The sequence below is a fragment of the Phocoena phocoena genome, chromosome 11 (genome assembly GCF_963924675.1).
Source record: "Phocoena phocoena chromosome 11, mPhoPho1.1, whole genome shotgun sequence".
NCBI lineage: Eukaryota > Metazoa > Chordata > Mammalia > Artiodactyla > Phocoenidae > Phocoena > Phocoena phocoena.
The window spans coordinates 2,933,401-2,955,491 of NC_089229.1; the positions used below are offsets into that span (position 1 = coordinate 2,933,401).

Here is a 22,091-nt window from a genome sequence, read left to right on the forward strand (position 1 = left end):
GTGGTCTCACCCCCCACTCCCCGCCTGCCCTGAGAGGCAACCCTGAGAAAAGTGTACAGCTCCTTCAGTTCTCCCAACGAAAGTTCTAGAAGCGGCAAACAAACAAGCGACAGCCAGGGGATCAGGGAAGCGCGAGGCCAGCTCAGAAGGCTGCAGTGTGGGCCGACAGTGACCTCAGGGGTTCCCAGACGTCATCCTCATCTCAACGGCTGTTAAAACAGCTTTCTCGGTGCATCTCGACTTTGTGGATCAGAATCTTCCCGGCGGGATCTGAGTTTCTGTGTCTCCAGAAGATTCTTATGTCAGCCACACACCTGTGCTGGGAGCCCTCTCAGGGACAAGTTACACAAGGACTCGGCACCCGGGCCCCCAGAGACAGAGGAAGACGGGGCTCCGGCCTCTGACGTAGGGTCCGCGTCCCAGGAGGAGCTCCCCACGCAGGGCAGGGCTGGCTCTGTGGTCCGCTCTACAGCTTCTAATCAGCTCATGTTGTGTTAGATACACTTACTTGTGAACTTCACCTCACGACCCAAAACGGTCCCCTGCCGCTCCAGCAGAAGATGAAGTGGGAGCAGAGTCACAGCACAGAGCCTCCACAGCGGCAGCCCCGGCAGAAACGAGCCACACGGCTTGTCACCGAGGAGAGCCCTGGGGTCCCCAGCTTGTAAGCTCAGGGGGCCGCCTAATACGAGGGAATTCCTCTCAAGACGTTGTGAGGGCCCCGTACGTGGCCCACAGCTTGAGAGACACCAGCTGGCAGACAAAGAAGGACCAGCTGGGCCAGAACCGCCCTTCTCGGTCCCTGGCCCCCCAGCACTGCGCCTGCTCGGGTGACACCGTGTGCCCAGCGAGGTCCCACCCGGGCACCGCCCCAGTCCCTCCCCCTGTGCCCGCCTCCTTCCTCCTGGTTCCACAGCCTCCTCCCTGGACCCCGTGTCACACGGCCCGGGCTTCGCTGCTTAGGGCCGTGCCCGCCCCAGGATGTGAGCTGCTCCACAGCAGGTGTGGTGCCTGAGACCCCTCCGCACCTGCAGCCCCGGGACACACTAGGTGCCCAGTAAGCGTGAGCCAGACGACGGGTGAATGAATGAATGAATGAATGAGGGAATGAGGGAATGAATGAAGTTAGAAAATGGGTAACTGAACATGTGAATAAACCGCCCATTTCTCAGTCACCCCCCCCCATTTCTCCACGACGAGATACTGCGGAGCTTTCCAGCAACGCGATGGGACGTCCTGTTCTTTTCAAAGAATTAAGATCTACTTCTAAGCTGAAAACAGCAGCAGCTACAAAGCCGGAAAGTTCTGTGGGGCCCTGAGTGGCCCCCCGTGCCCGTTCCCCAAGGGTGGCAGCCGAGGCCGGGGCACCGACGCGAGCACGCTGGCCAACGGGAAACGCAAATACCGTCAACACCTGAAAACCGGCAGTTCAGAAAATGAATCAATTTACTGAACAAAGATCTTTTACACAGAAACAGGGGAGTGAGCTTCCACGAGTGCAGTCAGCAGCGGGGGCAGAGCGGGCGGAAGGACAGGGACAGCTCCAAAGAGAAAACCGCCTCCTGAACACAGAGCGCCCGAAGGAGGGGGACCCGGCAGGGGCCGCTCCCAGGACAGGCCTGGACGATCAGGGGCTCCAGCACCCGCCATTCACTAGCCACTGAAACTCTCCGGGACACATGGGCCGAGGACAGAGCAGCGGGCGGCAGGCCGGCAGGGCCAGGCGCCTCCTGCCCAGGACCGCACGGGGCGCCGACGCCACCCCACACCAGGCGCTCACCGGGTGTTGATAATCGGGAAGGCGGGGCGACTCCGAGTTCACCCTCGCGGATTCAGGTGGCTTTTCATGGGTTGTGGAGCCCTGGGTGTCGCTGGACCGCGGTGCCCATGGGGCGGGACCTTATCTGGACCCAGGAATTGGCACAGAGCCAGGCCCGGCATGTGGCGTGTGCCCGGCACATTCGCGGGTCAAGTGGAGTGATGGCCGGGGCCAGATGCGCTCGGAGGCGGGGGCAGGGCGGTGGCGTGGAATGAGCCAGCCGCAGTCCCGCAGCTACGTCCCTGCGCCTGCAGTGCCACTGGCCTCCTCGGCTGACGCAGAAGGTCACCGTTTACAAGCAGGGAAAACAAGCAACTCTAATAAGTGCCCGGGAGGCACACGACACCTTTCTAACGTGAACTGGCGAGCAAACTGATTTGCAAAATTAAACACATACTTCCGGAACATCTGTCACTGAAGGAACCTAACCAAACAAGTAAAAATAAACCCCTTCTCTCCTCCGGCAGTCCCACCTGAGGCCCGCCCCACGAGGCTTTAGCAGACGCCACCGCGTCTCAGGCTCGGCCAGAGGAGCTCATCCCAGCCGGAGCGCGAGGACCAACGGCCCACTGGCCAGTTCTCGCCCACGGGATCTGTGCCCACGCGAGAAGCAGGTGAGGTGGCCCATCCGGGGGTGCACGTGGCAGCGGCAGACTCAGGACTGTCCCTCTCCGTGTCCTGAAATGACCCCACGATGCCAGATGGGCCCACAGACCCGCCCAGTATCTCCGGGTACCAGCACCCTGGGCACAGCCGGGGCCTCTGCAGAGCAAGGGCCACAGCGTCAACCCCACGAGGACACGGGCAGAGGCGGCTCATTCATCAGCTCTTTCCAGGAAGCTCTCGGGCGTCTCCATGTACCCCACCGCCTGTGACAGTGAAGCTACAGAGGAGACGTGGCCGGCGTCCTGCCCTCCACGAGCTCAGCAACGTGCAGGAGAGACAGAAAGAAAACGCAACTTTGAGCCTCCGAGTTGTCTATTTCACCAGAGTTACCGACTCTGAGCGTCCTGAGGGCCTGGGCTTCTCTTCTGCCCGACGCAGGCCCGAGCTCCCGACAGCAGCGAAGCAGGCAGCCCCGGGCCCACCTGGTGGGGATGCGAGCCTCGTCCGCCAGGCTCCGACCCACAACCAGGCCACCCCAGCCAACAGGAACAGCCATCCCAGGACCGCGGGAGGCACTCCTTGGTCACGTGGAGGTGGCCGTTTCTCACCGATCGCCTGGCTTCTCCGGAAGCCACAATGAAGAGCGATATGGCCACTGCCCCCGCCCACCTCCTAACGCACACAGTGAACTTCTGGAGAGGCCGCCTCCTGCCCTGAACGTGTTGAAAAATGGACGCCTCAACTCCAGCCATTACTTTCCATTTATATACATCGGGGCGCAAACGTATGTGCTGGAAAGATTCTTATAAGCAAGTGTGAGCAGATGCTCTGTCACTGCTAAAGGTAACTCGGTTAGCAGTGATTCTGGATTTGAAATTCCATTTCACTGGAAATTAGAGGGTACATGGAATGAGTGATCAGGCAGGTGTAATTATCATCTTTCAGGCTGAGGAGACTTTTTCCATCAAGGCCTTCTGAGGCAGACCGCCACAAAGGCACAGGAAGTGCCCATCGCCCGGCACGTGCCGGACGCTTCTCCCAGCACCTGAAACAGCGCGTCTGCTGGCTGGGAATTCTGCTGAAACACCCTGTCTTCTTCATTAAAAACCAAAATAAATTACACAAACAGATTGTGTCCCAAGATTGATGCTAAAAAGGAAAAAAACCCACATATCCCGTTGACTTGGCACAAAGGATAGGCACTGCTCACGCAGGGCCAGGCACTGCTTAGACTTATTTGCCCCAAGAGTGAACCTAACTGCTCACACGTAGATACCTGACCAGGAAAACCGCCCCAAGCCACCCCCAACCCACTTCTGCTGGGCGAGGCCCGAAAAGGCTTTGGTTTGGGGTGGGGGGGTGGAGCTTTCAATCCTCCAATCAGTTAAGAAGATAAAGAACTAAAACAAGAGCCAGTGGCAGGGAATGCAGGCCTCTCTGCAGCCAGGGAGGCCTTGTTCTGGGCTCACCCACCCTCCTCGTCTGCCAGGTCTGATGGACGGTAAGAACAAACAGCTAGAAAAAAGCATCAGCCCCAAACAGGGGCAGGGCCGAGCCGCACGCCCAGGACCCCCGGCTGAGGACCCAGGGTGCAGGGCTGTGCCAAGGGGCAGGAGGAAGGAGCGGGACGGAGGACGACACCCAGGACACCCGGCCCGGCAGCTCCCGGGGGAGAAGCGTCCAGGGCTCCCTGCTGCAGACAGACCTGCCGTGGCCACCCCCAGAGGCCACCAGGAGGACAGAGGGCCCGAGCTGGGAGGGGACCGGGCGGGCAGACGGGGGCAGTGAAGGAAGCAGCTCAGGACCCAGGACCCGCGACTCCACTCCCCAAGCACACAACACGCTCACGCAGTGAGCGGGCCTGTCTTCTTCCTGAGGTAGAGCAGAGCCCGGGTCAGACTGGAGAACAGTAGAGAGACCTCGGGTTACAGCATCAGGAGAACTGGGCTCACACCCCAGGTCAGCTTCCAGAAGGTTCTCCAGGATCTCAGCACCTCCAGGCCCTCCCTGGAACGGGGAGAGCCCCAGCTCCCTCACAGCACCCTCTCGGGAAAGTCCCGGGGTAGCGGCTGCCATACGGTGGGCATGTGACACAGGTGCCAGACCAAGAGGAGGGAGGAAGGGCAGCTAAGCCTCTTTCCAAAAGGAAATCCACCAGGGAAGCTCTGAGCAGGCGAACAAGGCCTCCGCTGAACAGGGCACCTGCTCTCGGCCGCCTCAAGGAAGCCCCCGAGAGCAGACGCGGCTCCCAAGACCTCGGGCCACAGGCCCATGTCAGGCTCCCCACAGACCCTTCGCAGCCATCACAGCGCAGTGAGCAAAGGGGCAGAGGGAGAGGACTCAGGACATGGGGACCTAGACAAACAGTGGGAAGGCGGCCAGGCTCTGGCAGGGGCTCTGCCAGGACCTGAGACCAGCAGACGCATTGCCCCTCCAGCCACAGGGGACACGCGTGTTCTGACGGGGCCACAGGTGACAGCCCCTGGTCCCAGGGTCTCAGGGTCGGGGCTCGCAGAGGCTGGACCTCAGGACACGACAGGAGCTGGGCACTGAGCTCCATCATGCCCACGTGAGGAAGCCCCAGTAAAAACTCTGCACGCGTGGGCTCAGTGGGTGAACACGTGAACCGTGGAGGGCGACAGGCCCTGAGCCCAGGGCCGAGAGGAAGCGCCAAGTCCCCAGGCGCCTCCCGCCTCACACTGCACTCCCTCCCCCGGCCGGCTCTCCTGAGCTCTGTGAGCTGCTCCAGCGAGCAATCAGGCCTTGGGGTCCCAGGAACCGCCGCCTTTATCACTGCTGGGTCACAAGTGCAGGCGGCCTGGGGACCGCGGGCGTGCGGCTGGCGCTTCCCGGAGAACTGCGCCCTTCACGGGGGTCTGACGCTCACCCTGACAGGGAGTGGCAGTGCTGTGCTGCGGGGCACCCACTTGGCACTTGGTGTACAAGCAGAGGACTTCCTCCAGCATTAAACGACCCTGAGGGTTGAGATCCAGACAGACATCAGGGCAGGGGCCAAACTGCAGATACGTTCTCCCCAGATCACTCCTCCAAGGCTAGCTGAACACCCAGGCCAGGCCGCGGGGTCACTAGCTTGTTATGTAGGAAGAAGAGGGGTGGCGGTGACGGCGGGTCAGACCCTACAGGCTGCCGCCCGTTTGTAAAGTGGGCAGTACACGCCCGGGAGGAGGTCACACCAGGCACACCTGGCCTTGGGGACAGGGACACCACCACACTCTCAGGACCCCAGCATAAACAGAATGGGATGGAATGAAGCCTCCCAGCAGGTTGTAAAGAAATAGCATTTATCTGGCACCACACACACCATCTTCCCATCCCTGGAGAGGCACTAAGTTCTACCTTTTCGACAGTAACATCATCCAAAGTATGAGTTCTCCTGGAGCCACACAGAGCTGACGCGACGAGGTATGAGACCACGCTCCCTTCACAGACGTGCTCACGGGCATCTCGACGAACGCCCCAAACGGGGCTGTTTCCACAGAGCGGGGCACCGACTGCTCCACAGGACACATGAGGGCTCCCTGCCCCTAGCCCCGGCCACGCCCAGAGAAGAGAGGAAGTGGGTGCGACGCCAGGTCCGGTGGACGGATCTCGGCCCATCCCCCACACCCATGCAAGGCTCCAGAGGGGACACAGGGCGGGGCTGCTGAGGCGCGCAGATCTCAGCAAGCTGCACTGTGGACAGACCTGAGCTCGCTGTGGGCAGGAGGCCAGCCCTGACACCACCCAAGTCTGCGATGAAATCGAAGACGTACAGCTTTCCCAGAAGTCTTCCCTCTCTCCCGATGCACTTTAAGACTGAGAATCCGCCACAAAAAGTCTGTGTGTGAGTCTGAGCTGGATTTGAGACTCCCCATGCCTGGTACTGGCTGGTCCCTGCCTCCCCACATTCAAGACTCAGCTCGACATCACTGCCCTTTTGAAGCCTTTTCTGACCTCCCTCCACCCTGGAGCTGACCCCCCTTCCTCAGTGCCCCTACCTCGACTCCTAGAGAGTGCCTGTGACACTTCGGTGGCCTTGAGGTTTGCATGGCTGGGTGCTCTCTGCACACACGCAGCCGCTCCGGGCCTGGCCCTCGGGATGAGTGAACGGTGGGGCTCGTCCTCCCATGGGACACCTGTGTAAACCAAAGACTCAACAGCGGGCGCCATGAAGGCAGCTTCCCCAAACATCCACCTGGGGCTCCTCAGGCGTGAGCCGGCCAGCCAGGTGACCACGGTGCGGAGCGGGGGACCTGGGGCGTGAACACCGGGCATCTGCCCGCCAGGAGGCCAGCACCCACACCAGGGTCTGGGCTGCCCTGACCAGGCTGGCTGACAGGCCAGCAAGCGCTCAGGGGGCCTCTCTGAAGGCCCCCCCAGGGCTCCCAGTGCTAAGACAGAGGGGCTGCACCAGGGTTTCGGGGCACCAGCACGCACGTGCACACAGTCTTAATGAGCCGGCGAAGTCCCGTGCTGCCGGGAAGGGCTGGGCTCTTGTGAAGCAGGGAAGGACAGAACCAGGGAGACGGGTGTTTGAGACTCTCCTGGCGGCCCTAGCTCAACCCTCAGCTGCTCAGCCAGCCCGGGGGCATCTGAAGTGAGGAGGGCTCAGCGGAGGCTCCGGAGGCCAGGCGGGGCTCTGCGGGGGCCTGAGTGGTGGAGGAGCAGAGGCTGCTCTCCACCAGGGGACGACCAGGAGGAAGACAGCGGCCTGCGGCTGACCCTGCTCGCCTACAACCGAGACCCGCAGCACGTTCCAGGGGCCGGGCTGCTCCCGGGAAGGAGCCAGCCCTCCCCGCCCCCATCCTACCTGCTGAGACCCCCCAGCATGGCTGGATTTCCTGTCCCGGCCACTCTTCCCAGCCCTGGCTCTCCCGCTGCTGTTGCCAGCAAGCAAACGACGCAGAACAGCCCACACGGGTGGTGCCACGGGAAACCTCGCTCACCCAGAACGCCTGCACACGTGTGGTCGCAGGCCAGGATGCCGTTCCCGCTGGAGCGCTTTCCACACCCGGGGACGGTGTGAGGACAGCGAGAATAAGGGCACCAGGAGGGAACTGCAGGTCTCCTCGCAATCAGGAGAGAGGCATCCAGGTGTAAGAAGGAGGTGGGCCACGGTGTCCACACACCCCTGTAAGGCACCCATTCAACATGGAGCTAAGAGCATGCGTTGTCCTCAGGCTGCTTGGCGCAGATCAAATGAAGAGACACCTTCCCCACGCGGCTGACAATGTGAGGATACCCAAAGCGACTCCCTCCAGGCTCCCCAGGTGCCATGTGGGGACCCGCACCCCTCAGCCCTGCGTCCCGTCGCACAGTGTCATTTCCCAGGTACACATGATGGGCAGCTCTGTGGCAACGGCTCTGTGCCCGTCTCGCCCCAGCCTCTAACCGCCTGCTGGTCTCCAGTGCCCCCCAGGTGCCAGCTACAGAGGACAGCCGCGGGTCCGCGTTCTCACCGCCCGGTGCCAGCGGGTCCCCACACGCCAGAGAGCCAGCTGCACGAGTGTCCAGCTCAGGGACCTTGGCTGCCACACACTGGGGAAGAAGGGGGGAGCGGGTCTCCTCGTCGCTGTCACGGGTTCCAAGGAGGGGTGCTAAGAGTCCCCTCGGCAGGGCGCCAACCAGAGACTGGAGCGGTCACACGCACACGTGGACACACGCTTGCACATGCAGGGGCACACTCGGGGCCCTCAGGAGCCCGGGCTGAGGGGTGACAAGCATGGGCTCTGGAGTCAACAGACACTTCATCAGCGTGGATGGAGGGACACTGCATCTGTGTGACTTGAGCAGAACGCTCCTGGCGGCCTCAGTCCCCGTGTGTCAGGTCAGGTCCCGTCAGCCCCGACCTCACCAGCCGTGGGGACGGGTGACGTACCGAGTGCCTGCTGCGGGCAGAGCATCACGGGCTGAGGGCCCAGCGCGCCAGCACTCCCAGCACTGCGGGGTGAGGGGCTGTTCCCAGGCAATGCCCGGCGGACACCACTGCCGCCCCTGTCCGGGACCCCAGCCCGGACCAGGGAGGCTTGAGAGGCCGTTAGAGGGGCTTCTGACACCTGCGCGCACCTCTCCTCCTTCCCGGTCCCCCGCACAGCGACAGAAGGCCACAGAAAGGCAGAGAGGTAGGCGTAAGAAACAGAGACAGATGGACAAGCGGGCTCCCCCGATGGCCCGGCCAGCTTCAGCCTGCGCCCAGGCCACGCGGAGCCAACAGGCGAGCCCACAAGCCTGGGCCCTGGAGAGAGGCGGGGAGGGGGATGCTGGGACAGAGTGGGGGGCTTCGAGAAGCAGCTGGACAGCCTGTGCCTGCACCCCGGCCCTCCCCATCCTGCCCACCCCCCAGGACACAGGAGGGATACCACCACAAACGTGACACCAGGGGTCTCAGTGCGGGGGGACCCGGGCCCGGCAGAGCACGGAGGACTGCACTGTCCCTTGCGCAGTGATGGGGGTGTGACTGCAGGGCGGAGCTGGGTGCTCGGACGGGCCAGGGAAAGCAGCCTGAGTGGGCCCGCCAGGGACCACTGCCTGAGGTACGGGGGGCCCAGAGGGCCCACCTCAGGTCCCCCTTCACAGAAACAGCAGGTGTCTCCTCTGCCTTCGTGAAAGGGCTTATTACTGTGGAAAGGAGCCTGACCCCCGTGCAATAAGCTGTCCTCCTTCCACCAAGCCCCGCCTGGAAAAGCCCTGCTGCCGGGGCGGCCTCCCGGCCTGATTTCAGAGGGACGTTGGTTCTTTACAGTAAGGGAAATAAAGCCACCCACACTCTCTCCAGCAACTTGTAACCATGAACAAAAATGGCTTCGGGGAATCATTTCAAAACCAGACTTGATGGCCTACATTCAAAACCAAGACAACTTTTTCTTCTTAAGGTCAAGGAGAATCGCTTTATTTGGAAGTCTCTACTTACAATTTAATTAACTCGTCTCGGTTTGGCAATAAACCTGGAACATCAACCTCGGGTGGAGGGTCACAAAGATGTATCATCATTGAGGAGAAAAGCAGCGAATTCGCTGCTCGGGAGGCCTCGCGTGCTGGCCTTTCCTTACCCACTGGGTGTTCATCACCGCTCCCCAAGTAAAAAGGCCCCCACTCGAGCAGCCGAAGGTAAACCAGCAACCCCACGTGGCTCTCCATGCCGGCCCCTCCGGGCGCTTCCAGGCAGAAGGGCTGGCCAAGTCACAGGTGCAGCATCTCTCACACAAGCTCCAACCCGCCTCCTCGTCCCGTGAGGGGCCGGCCCCGCCGCAGCCCACCTTCACCCGCTTCCTGGGGCCGTAAAGTGGGCTGGGTGGTGGTGGCCCGGCCATCTCGAGGGCCCCGCCTGTGAACGGGGAGTCTTTTACGATCCAGTGTTAAGTGCGGGCCTGGAAGGAAGAACTCCTGGAGCACCTGCTAACCTTCTGTCTGCTTGTATAGGACAGAACATCCTCCATGGTCAAAGCCAACGACGCCTCAGCTCCAGGTCTTAAAAAGCCCGCTCTGTCCTGGGGGGCATCTCAGTGCAGTCCCACCTGCCAGCCTCCAGCCCCAAGACCCTCCCGGGACCCTGCCAGCCCAGACATGGGAGAAGAGTTGTCCCTTGATCTTAAGAAAAGAGATCCCTCTCCACCTGCTTGGGGGGGAGCACCTGAAAACAAGCTTAAGTTGGGAGGAAGACACAAAGGGCTGGGAGACAGGGAGGCCTAGAAAGGATGGAGTAGGGAACCAGAGAGGGTCAAGCAGGGTCCCCAGTGACAGGGCCCAGCCCAACTCTCCCCACACACCACTCAGGCTCTGGAGGCGGCCACAGGCCTGACCCCAGGTCCTAGGACGACGGTGGGGAGGCCTCTGGGACTGGGCTCCTGCAGCAAAGGCTGGAAGGGCAGGGACGGAGGGTGGAAGTGGGGGCCGTCCAGCATGGCTACAGGGGTGCTGAGCCCTGGGACCCCTGAGCCACTGACCCTGCACGTCGGGCCGGTACAGCCCCTCCCGCACAGTGGAGCCGAATCCTTCCGAGCTCTCTGGCAGGCATCGCCCCCTCCCCCGATGACGTGACACCCCTGGGGCTGGTGGGAAATGTCTGTGAAGATGGTCACTTGGGATCAAGGCTCCTGCACAGAGAAAGCACTGTCTCTAGAGCAGCACACAGGTCAGTTAGTGGGAGAAGCCAGCAAGTCCGAGAGGCCCTCGGGTCCTAGTGAGGAAGGCCCAGCTCGCCCAGCGGCGGGGTTGGCGGGGGAGGGTGGGAGTGGGGACTCACTTCGAGGTCGGACAGTTCTCAGACGGCCACGAGAGGGTCGGCTCTCAGCGACTCAGCCAGGAATCGCTCGTCGGTCCTGCATATGCAGCATTTTTCTGTCCCTTTTACAAATGATGTAGCCGCAGCCAGGGCTACACTGGCACATATTACGAGCTTTCCCAGGCATCCGACCGCCCATCCTATGGACTGAAGGGCAGGAGGAGGGGGACCTGAGAGTCTCAGGCAAAACAAAAGCCTCCAAGGAAACCCATGTGGTGCAACAAACATCTAGAGACTAGAATAGCCAACACGGAAACGGCTTTAACACCCACCCAACCCTGCACTTTGTACACAGGGAGCTTCATCTTCAAACTCTACGGAAGCAACTCGAAGCCACGGACACTGAGGGCGCCCCCCTGTGCAGGAAGCACAGCAAAAACCTGCACACACAGGGCGCCGTGCTGGGTGCTGGGACGTGGGGGGTGGACATGCGGGCACCGGCTCAAAGCCAAGGGGAAAGGATTGCTGCTCTTTATTCAAAGAAGACAACTTCGATTTTCTGGCCTCCTCCCTCCTCACAGGGCGGAACAGCGGGTGGGGCAGCAGAAGGCGCGAGATGCTGCCAGGAGTCCCCAGAGGGGCGGAGCATGGGGGGGTCTGGTGGTAGGCACGGCCACGGTGCTGTCACAGGCTGCTGCTCCCCTAGGAAATCTGGGGCGCAGGCGGGGACGAGCATGACTCAGAGCCCCAGGATACCACCGGGTCCCCCGCACGGTTGGGAGACAGCTCAGTGGGCTCTCCCATGTTCAGTACCAACGCAGGATGGGCAGAGCTGGAGGCCACATGGAGATCATCTGGCCTGAGGGGAAACTGAGGCCAGAGAAGGGGCAGGGCTCTCAAAATGGGGATGGCCACACACCACTTCACAGGGGCGCTGTGAAAAGCCAGCACAGCGATGCAGAGAAAGAGCTGAGAACAGTGCCTTGTATGCTGTAGGCGCCTAATGGATGCTGGCTGCCATCATTGTCATCATTATTATTATTAGCGGCAGGCAGCAACCAAGTTCAGAGTCAGTGATGGAGGCTGAACTAGAACCCAGGGGTTCATTCATAATACGTTATTTTTTAGATTACAGGAAACTTCCTCTCCCCCTTTGATTTTTTTGGCCTGAGTAATAGATCCCTCTTCCCCAAAATGCAGCCAAATAGCCATGTGGGTTTTCAGTTGAAGGCACATTAAATCAACCGGACATGCCCTGGGGGAGTGAGAATGCATGGGCCACCTGCTGTCCAAAGGTCTCAGGCAGGCACAGCATGGAGCCACCGGAATAAGGACGCTGGCCGTGGGGGGAAAAGCCCTGGCCCGAGACAGGGAGACGGGCTGGTGAGGGACACACAGAGGAGTCGCCGCGCCCACGTGACTTCCCGTGCCCACGTGACTTCCCGTGCCTGACAGCACTGCCGTCACGCGTGTGCTCTGCCTGTCACCAGGGCCCCGCGCCTCCAAGGAAACATCGCCATCCTTCCCGGCTCCCATCAGTCACTCCGGCGCCTAATGAAGACGCAAGGTGGGGAGGGGAGCTTGTTATTTCTCACTGTCACGCACTGAATATTCCACGGGCCAGGGCCGCTCTGCTGATCTACCCTCTGCTCTCCGACGGCTTACATTGTAGCAGTAATAAAAATATTTTCACTTGGATGGTAATAAAGCTGAATCTAGTTTACTAGCTGTAACTGAATTCTATCTTGAAAGAATAAGTCAATTTTAACCTTACAATGTAGTCGAGACAGCTTTCAGAGAAATTTCGTTAAAATCGCATTTAACCTAAATTTAAAAACACGGGGAAGGGAAAATGTACACGCAGATTAAGCCTTTAACACACCGAGATAAAACTACTCTCCAGGAGTGCATTTGGGCATTTTTTTCCCGAAGGGTGAGAGTGTAAATTTTAATAATAACGACAGCCGGCACTCCCCTTGGCCCCCCTGGGTTGGGTCAGTATCGGCCACGCTAACGGGCATCCGGGGGTGGACAGAGGCGCCTGCCCAGGGAGCAGAGGCCCCAGACTAACCCCACCAAAGGAGTGCTAACCCACCCACTGCTACCCGCCTGCTAGGCAGTTGATAAAAATGATGGTGAGATAACACAGGTGCAAAGTTGGCTGCGCTCATAGGCACCATCCTAGGCACCTTACCTGCGCTGACTCTTCACACTCCCGGGAAAACCACGGCCACCACGGGGCCATCACTCGCCACTCACACCCACCGCTGGGGCGACAGAACCAGAATCTGAACGCACGCCGGCCTCCGGAGTCTTGCCCTGTGCTGAGTGGTGGTTCAGGATAAGCCAGAAACGTTCAAGAATGGTTTCCAAGGAGCCCAAAGCAGGGCCACCTTCTTTCCTCGGCTCCGGAACCTGCCTCCCGTGTCTGCTCACGCATCAGCAGCCCCTGTCACCAGGAGACCGGAACTCTGGCATCTAATTTCCTTCTAACCCCCTAGTGCGAGGTCAACCTGTCCCTCAGGTTCCCACCAACTTACATGCCCCCAGCTTGTCACTGCTCTTTAGCACCCAAGACGACTCCCTCCCCAAGGGAAGGGTTTCCACGGCCTCACAGGAAGGACGGGAAACACAGGAGCACGGGGCCGGGGGGCGGGCAGGCTGCCGTCTACATACAGGCCTGCAGACCGCACACCTGCCCCCACCCCACCCAGTGCACAATGGACACCCTACGGAGTGATGGACACACGCTCCGGGCCCCCAGCAGCCCTGTCACAGCAGACTGGCCGTGGAGTATTTGGTGGTGGCCCAAAACCATGAAGGACACACAGAGGAAAACTACAGGGCCCCAGGGGCTTGGTGCCACCATAGGCCAGGGTGACAGTGACACCTTCCTGGGACAGTCAACGGCACCTCATGGGCTACGGCCTAAAGAAGGGCGTCCTGTAGACCCTCCACGGCAGCAGGCCCACCGGGTGGGCAAGCACGGGGCCACAGAGCCTCCCCAGGCTGCATCAGCGTGACCTGCTCCTGTGGCCCGTCTCCTCCTCCGCCATGGGCTCCCTGAAGGCCAAAGTTGCATCTGTCATTTACCTCACCTGCCTCCCCTCCGTCCACCCATCAAACCCCGCCCCAGCCTGGAGCACTGCCCTGTTCTGCCACGCACAGCAAATGAGAAAGGCCCTAACTGCCTGGGGGGTGGCCGAGGCGGTGGGCGGCAGCGTTCCAGGCAAAGGAAACAACATGAACAGGGATCCCAGCACGGCTGAGGTCACAGGTCATGCTTAAGGAAGAATAAACAGCCCCAGGCTTCAGCATGGCCTAAAGCCAGCTGGAGGATGAAGGGGTGTGGGATCAAACTGCAAAGGGCCTCGGAGGCCACTGCACCGCGAGTCCCGAGGTCCAGCTTCCATTACATCAGCAGCAGCGTGGACGGTGAACCAGAGAGGAGGAAGGTGCTGATCTCGTTAGGAGGCGGAAGGCAGGGGCCTCCTACAAACCCGCCTGCACTCATGGACGGGAATCAACCAGGTGAGTGTCCTGGGAAGCACAGGCAGCCCAGCGCGGCGGTGCACGAGGACTTGAGTGACACAAAACACATCTCGGAAGGTCATCACCCACGGTCAGTGCAGAAAAAGCCAACCATCCCCAGGGCGACTGTGAATATATTCACCAGACGGTTGAGGGGCCCTAAGCCAGCCTTTCAGGAAATAATGATTAATAAGTCAGAAACGGATCCAACCAAATGAAAAGGAGTAGCTTCACTTAAAAAAGTCACTTGGTGACCAGCCTCATCACAATGTCTGCACTGAGGAAAGTCAGATGAGCTCAGCTGGCGTACAGGTCAGTCCAAGCCTTTGGCATAAACAAGAAGCCCTCCCGGGAGACAGGCTGCCCCTCCGTGCACATGTCGGGGGGCCGGAATGTGTAACAAGGTCAGTCTGCCCCTCGGCAGAATGGGAAAGTAGCGAACTTCAAGCGCTGCAGCCACGCCCAGAAAATGAACCACATCTAAAGTGGGCATGTATGCGTGCAGAGGGGTGTGTGCACATTGGTGCATGCGCGTGTTGGTGTGTACGTGTGTGTCGGTGTGAGAGTGCGTGCATGTATGTGTGTGCTGGTGTGGGGGAGTGTGTATACTGGTGCGTGTGTGTGCATATACGTGTAAAGGCGTGTATGTGTGTGTGCACGGGTGTATACTTTAATTTCAAATGACCCAACAAGTGTGAGCCGTATTTTCATTGCCTCCTGTAATAACCTCTAGGAGAAGAGGGCAGCCTCAAGCTTAGGACTAAGCTTGCATTCCAACTTGACGCAACTTTGAACTCTCCCTTTGTGGAGTCGCCAGATAAAATACAGGAGGCTCAGTGAACTCTGGATTTCAGCATGTACCCAATACTGCATCCAACGAACAAAAAATGGTTCATTATTGATCTGAAATTCACACTTAACTGAGTGTTCCATATTTTTATTTGCTAAATCTGACACTGCTAAGATTAGGTAGGAAGGATTTGTCCCCATTTTTCCTACAGGAAAGGGAAAGCAGAGCTCGGATAAGCCTGAGAAGGCGCATTTCTGTTGGTGGTTCTGGCCTCCCCAAGCAGCCCTAGGACAGTTTAGAGTGTGGCGAGAACTCCCTCTGGGCTATGCTCACTGGCCACCCGGTCCAGACTGGCTGACTAAGGACCAGGTCTCTCCACCTCCCCCTGGTGGCCCCACAGGGGCCTCAGCTTTACGGTCCCTCCACAGCTAAGGGCAGAGCCCAGCAGACCTTGGCCTGCAAAGGAGTCACGGGCCTTTAGGGGGTGGGAGTGCCTGTCTCCTCCCACTTCCCCTCCGCTGGTTCTGCCCCACCGGGAACTATCCCCCCGAAGTCCCTTTCTGTGCCTGTTTCCTTCCCCACGGGAAAACTCGCTGGTCTGTGAAGCAGTTCTTTAAGCTCTGATTTTAAGTGTTCTGAAAAAAACCAAGCATAGACAGAACCAGATTTACATGTCTGCTGAGGCTGAGTATCTTCAAATGTTCCTTATTATAACTGAAATAGGGGAGGCGGAGTCAAGATGGCGGTGTGGGAAGACACGGAGTTAGCGTCTCCCCACAACTAGGGCACCTGCCGGCCGCTGGTGGGGGACTCTGGCACCCAAGGAGATGGGAGGAACCCACAAGTGAACCAGTAGGACATAGGGGGACTGAGGGGGGAGGAGAAGCAGAGGCCAGGAAGATCAGGAGAGGCAGGTGGGAGGAGCCATCCAGGAGGAGCAGAGGGCGGTCGCCGGGCCCACTCGGGCTGGGGAGCCTGCTGAGCTCCCAGACCAGTAACCCCCCTCCAAAGCCCCATCCAGGCCACGTGGGTCCTGGGGGCATAGGAGGGAGGCCGGGGAGATCAGGAGAGGCAGGGGGGAGGGGCCATCCAGGAGGAGCGGGAGGGTAGCGGAGGGTGATTGCCCCGCCCACTCAAGCCCAGGAAGCCTGCTGGGCTCCCAGGTGAGGTCGCTGCCCCATGAGACCACGGGTGGGGGGCCCGCCTGGACCCCTTCTGTTCCTTGAGCCTAAGCCCCCACACACACACAGAGTCCCTTTTCCAGCCCTGTGGGTCCTGAGCACTGGCCCCGTCCACAGCCCAAACCTCGCCCTTGCTTAGGCCCCACTCTCCGCAGCCAAGGCCTTCCCCCCCACCCCCATCCCCGACACCTTTTTCTTCTTTTCCTTTCTCCTCTTTTTTACTATCGTGGTTCTGATGTACCTTCCAGTTATTGATTCATCTATATTTTTACTTTTATATTCTTCCTAACATATCTGTTAGTCTCCTAGTCTAATTTTATTTTCTATTTTGTTCTTTTTTGACACCCCAGGCGGCTTGCAGGATCTTGGTTCACGAGCCTGGGGTTGGGCCAAAGCTCCTGTGGTGAGAGCTCCGAGTCCAAACCACTGGACTAACAGAGAACCTCAGACCCCAAGGAATATTCATCGGAGTGAGGTCTCATGGAGTTCCTCATCTCACTGCCAAGACCCAGGTCTACCAAATAGCCTACAAAGCCCAGTGTTGGAAGCCTCAGGCCAAACAACCAGTAAGACAGGAACACAATCCCATGCATATAAAAATAAATAAATAAAACAGCAAAAAGATGTGTCACAGATGAAGGAGCAAGGTGAAAACCTGCAAGACCAAATAAACGAAGAGGAACTAGGCAATCTACCTGAAAAAGAATTCAGAGTAATGATAGTAAAGATGATCCAGAATCTCAGAAATAGAGTGGAGGCATGGATTGAGAAAATACAAGAAATGTTTAACAAAGACCTAGAAGAACTAAAGAACAAACAAACAGAGATGAACAACACAATAACTGAAATGAAAAATATACTAGAATGAATCAATAACTGAGGCAGAAGAACGAACAGGTGAGCTGGAAGACAAGATGGTGGAAATAACTGCCGAGGAGCAGAATAAAGAAAAAAGAATTAAAAGAACTGAAGACAATCTCAGAGACCTCTGGGACAACACTAAACGTACCAACATTCGAATTATACGGGTCCCAGAAGAAGAAGAGAAAGAGAAAGGGTCTGAGAACATATTTGAAGAGATTATAGTTGAAAACTTCCCTAACATGGGAAAGGAAATAGTCACCCAAGTCCAGGAAGCACAGAGTCCCATACAGGATAAACCTTAGGAAAAACACACCAAGACACATATTGATCAAACTAACAAAAGTTAAATTCAAAGAAAAAATATTAAAAGCAGCAAGAGAAACACAAAAAATAACATTCAAAGGAATGCCCATAAGGTTATCAGCTGATTTCTCAGCAGAAACTCTGCAGGCCAGAAGGGAGTGGCAGGATATACTTAAAGTGATGAGAGAGAAAAACCTACAACCAAGATTACTCTACCCAGCAAGGATCTCATTCAGATTCGATGGAGAAGTCAAAAGCTTTTCAGACAAGCAAAAGCTTAGAGAATTCAGCACCGCCAAACCAGCTTTACAACAAATGTTAAAGAAACTTCTCTAAGCGGGAAACACAAGAGAAGAAAAAGACCCACAAAACAAACCCAAAACAATTAAGAAAATGGTAATAGGAACATACATATCGATAATAACCTTGAATGTAAATAGATTAAATGCCCCAACCGAAAGACATAGACTGGCTGAATGGATACAAAAACAAGACCCATATATACGCTGTATAAAGGAGACCCACTTCAGACCTAGGGACACATACAGACTGAAAGTGAAGGGATGGAAAAAGATATTCCATGCAAATATAAATCAGAAGAAAGCTGGAGTAGCAATACTCGTATCAGATAAAATAGACTTTAAAATAAAGACTGTTATAAGAGATAAGGAGGGACACTACATAATGCTCAAAGGATCAATCCAAGAAGAAGATATAACAATTATAAATGTTTATGCACCCAACATAGGAGCACCTCAATACATAAGGCAAATACTAACAACCATGAAAGGAGAAATAGACAGTAACACAATAATAGTAGGGGACTTTAACACTCCACTTACAACAATGAACAGATCATCCAAACAAAATAAATAAGGAAACACAAGCTTTAAATGACACAATAGACCAGATAGATCTAACTGATATTAACAGAACATCCCACCCCAAAGTGGCAGAATACACTTTCTTCTAAAGTGCACATGGAACATTCTCCAGGGGAGATCACACTTGGGTCACAAATCAAGCCTCGGAAAATTTAAGAAAATTGAAAGTCATATCAAGCATCTTTTCTGACCACAACACTATGAGATTGGAAATCAATTACAAGAAAAAACTGTAAAAAACACGAATACATGGAGGCTAAACAGTGCGCTACTAAATAACCGAGATCACTGGAGAAATCAAAGATGAAGTAAAAAAGTACACAGAAACAACTGACAATGAAAACACGACGATCCAAAACATGTGGGACGCAGCAAAAGCAGTTCTAAGAGGGAAGTTTATAGCAATACAATCTCACCTCAAGAAACAAGAAAAATCTCAACTAAACAATCTAACCCTACACTTCAAACAACTAGAAAAAGAAGAAGAAAACCCAAAGTCAGTAGAAGGAAAGAAATCATAAAGATCAGAGCAGAAATAAATGAAATAGAAACAAAGAAAACAATAGCAAAGATCAATAAAACTAAAAGTTGGTTCTTTGAGAAGATAAACAAAATTGATAAACCCTTAGCCAGACTCATCAAGAAAAAAAGTGAGAGGATGCAAATCAATAAAATTACAAATGAAAAAGGAGAAATCACAACAGACACCGCAGAAATACAAAGGATTATAAGAGACTACTACAAACAACTCTATGCCAATAAAATGGAAAACCACAAAGAAATGGACAAATTCTTGGAAAGGTCCAACTTTCCAAGACTGAACCAGAAAGAATTAGAAAATATAAACAGACCAATCACAAGTAATGAAATTGAAACCATAATTAAAAATCTTCCAACAAGCAAAAGTCCAGGACCAGATGGCTTCACAGGCGAATTCTATCAAGCACTTAGAGAAGAACTAACACCCATCCTTCTCAAACTCTTCCCAAAAATTGCAGAGGAAGGAACACTCCCAAACTCATTCTACGAGGCCACCATCACCCTGATACCAAAACCAGAAAAAGGTATCACAAAAAAAGAAAATTATAGACCAATATCACTGATGAACATAGATGCAAAAAACCTGAACAAAATACTAGCAAACAGAATCCAACAGCACATTAAAAGGATCATACACCATGATCAAGTGGGATTTATCCCAGGGATGCAAGGATTCTTCAATATATGCAAATCAATCAATGTGATACACCACATTAACAAATTAAGGAATAAAAACCATATGATCATCTCAATAGATGCAGAAAATGCTTTTGACAAAATTCAACGTTCATTTATGATAAAACTCTCCAGAAAACGGGCACAGAGGGAACCTACCTCAACATAAGAAAGGCCATATATGACAAACCCACAGCAAGCATCATACTCAATGGTGAAAAACTGAAAGCATTTCCTCTAAGATCAGAAACAAGACAAGGATGTCCACTCTCGTCACTATTATTCAACATAGTTTTGGAAGCCCTAGCCACAGCAATCAGAGAAGAAAAAGAAATAAAAGGAATACAAATTGGAAAAGAAGAAGTAAAACTGTCACTGTTTGCCAATGACATGAAACTATACATAGAAAATCCTGAAGATGCCACCAGAAAACTATTAGAGCTAATCAATGAATTTGGTAAGGTGGCAGGATACAAAATTAATACACAGAAACCTCTGGCATTCCTGTACACCAACAAAAATGAGAGAGAGAAATTAAGGCAACACTCCCATTTACCACTGCAACAAAAAGAATAAAATACTTAGGAATAAACCTGCCTAAGGAGGAGAAAGACTTGTACTCAGAAAACTATAAAACACTGATTGAAAGAAGTCAAAGATGACACAAACAGATGGAGAAATAGACCATACTCTTGGATTGGAAGAATCAATATTGTGAAAATGACTATACTACCCAAAGCAATCTACAGGTTCAATGCAATCCCCATCAAACTACCAATGGCATTCTTCACAGAATTAGAACAAAAAATTTTACAATTCGTGTGGAAACACAAAAGACCCCGAATAGCCAAAGCAATCTTGAGAAAGAAAAACGGAGCTGAAGGAATCAGGCTCCCTGACTTCAAACTATATCACAAAGCTACAGTAATCAAGACAGTATGGTACTGGCACAAAAACAGAAATATAGATTAATGGTACAGGATAGAATGCCCAGAGATAAACCCATGCACATATGGGCACCTAATTTACAACAAAGGAAGCAAGAACATACAATGGAGAAAAGACAGCCTCTTCAATAAGCGGTGCTGGGAAATCTAGACAGCTACATGTAAAAGAATGAAATTAGAACACTACCTAACACCATACACAAAAATAAACTCCAAATGGATTGAAGACTTAAATGTAAGACTAAACACTATAAAACTCTTAGAGGAAAACATAGGAAAAACGCCCTTTGACATAAACCACAGCAAGATCTTTTTTGACCACCCTCCTAGAGTAATGGAAATAAAAACAAAAATAAACAAATGGGACTTAATTAAACTTAAAAGCTTTTGCACAGCAAAGGAAACCATAAACAAGACGAAAAGACAACCCTCAGAATGGGAGAAAATATTTGCAAATGAAACAACAAAGGGCTAATCTCCAAAATATACAAACAGCTCATGGAGCTCAATATCAAAAAAAAAAAAAAAATCCAGTTAAAAAATGGGTGGAAGACCTAAATAGACATTTCACCAAGGAAGACATACAGATGGCCAAGAGGCACATGACAAGATGCTCAACATCACTAATTATTAGAGAAATGAAGATCAAAACTACAATGAGGTATCACCTCACACCAGTCAGAATGGCCATTATCAAAAAATCTAGAAACAATAAATGCTGGAAAGGGTGTGGTGAAAAGGGAACCCTCCTGCACTGTTGGTGGGAACGTAAATTGATACAGCCACTGTGGAAAACAGTATGGAGGTTCCTTGAAAGATGAAAAATAGAACTACCATATGACACAGCAATCCCACTACTGGGCATATACCCTGAGAAAACCATCATCAAAAAGAGTCATGTACCACAATGTTCACTGCAGTACTATTTACAGTAGCCAGGAGATGGAAGCCACCTAAGTGTCTATCGACAGATGAATGGATAAAGAAGATGTGGCACGTATATACAATGGAATATTACTCAGCCACAAAAAGAAATGAAATTGAGGTATTTGTAGTGAGGTGGATGGACCTAGAGTCTGTCATACAGAGTGAAGTTAAGTCAGAAAGAGAAAAATAAATACCATATGCTAACACATATATATGGAATCTAAAAAAAAAAAAAACAATTGGTACTTATGAACCTAGTTGCAGGGCAGGAATAAAGAGGTAGACATAGAAAATGGACTTGAGAATATGGGCTGGGAGGGCAAAGCTGGGGCAAAGTGAGAGTAGCATTGACATATATACACTACCGAATGTAAAACAGTTGGCTGATGGGAAGCAGCAGCATAGCACAGGGAGATCAGCTTGGTGCTTTGCAATGACCTAGAGGGGTGGGATAGGGAGGCTGGGAAGGAGGCTCAAGAGGGAGGGGATATGGGGACATGTGTATGCACATGGCTGATTCGCTTTGTTGTGTATCATCAACTAACACGGTACTGTGAAGCAATTATACTCCAATGAAGATCTATTAAGGAAAAAAACTGAAGTAGCTTCTCACGGTGTTTTCAATCAAAGGATAGCAATTCCATTTACATTATCTTATTTCACAAAAGATGCATGAGCATAGAATCCAAGGTGAGCCTGCCCCACAGGGGGCCCAGCCCCCGGATTCAGTCACAGGGGCTCTGACTGCAGCCTCTCGAAGAGCCCAAGGGCTGAACTTGGGGGCAACTAGGGATCGTGCAACC

The 22,091-nt window shown here is 54.3% G+C and overlaps 1 protein-coding gene across 3 annotated transcripts in view; it reads right to left on the reverse strand.

Annotated features, from left to right (window-relative positions):
* TBC1D22A (TBC1 domain family member 22A) overlaps positions 1-22,091 on the reverse strand; it is a 318,317-nt gene that overhangs the window by 84,286 nt on the left and 211,940 nt on the right. The window lies entirely within an intron of this gene.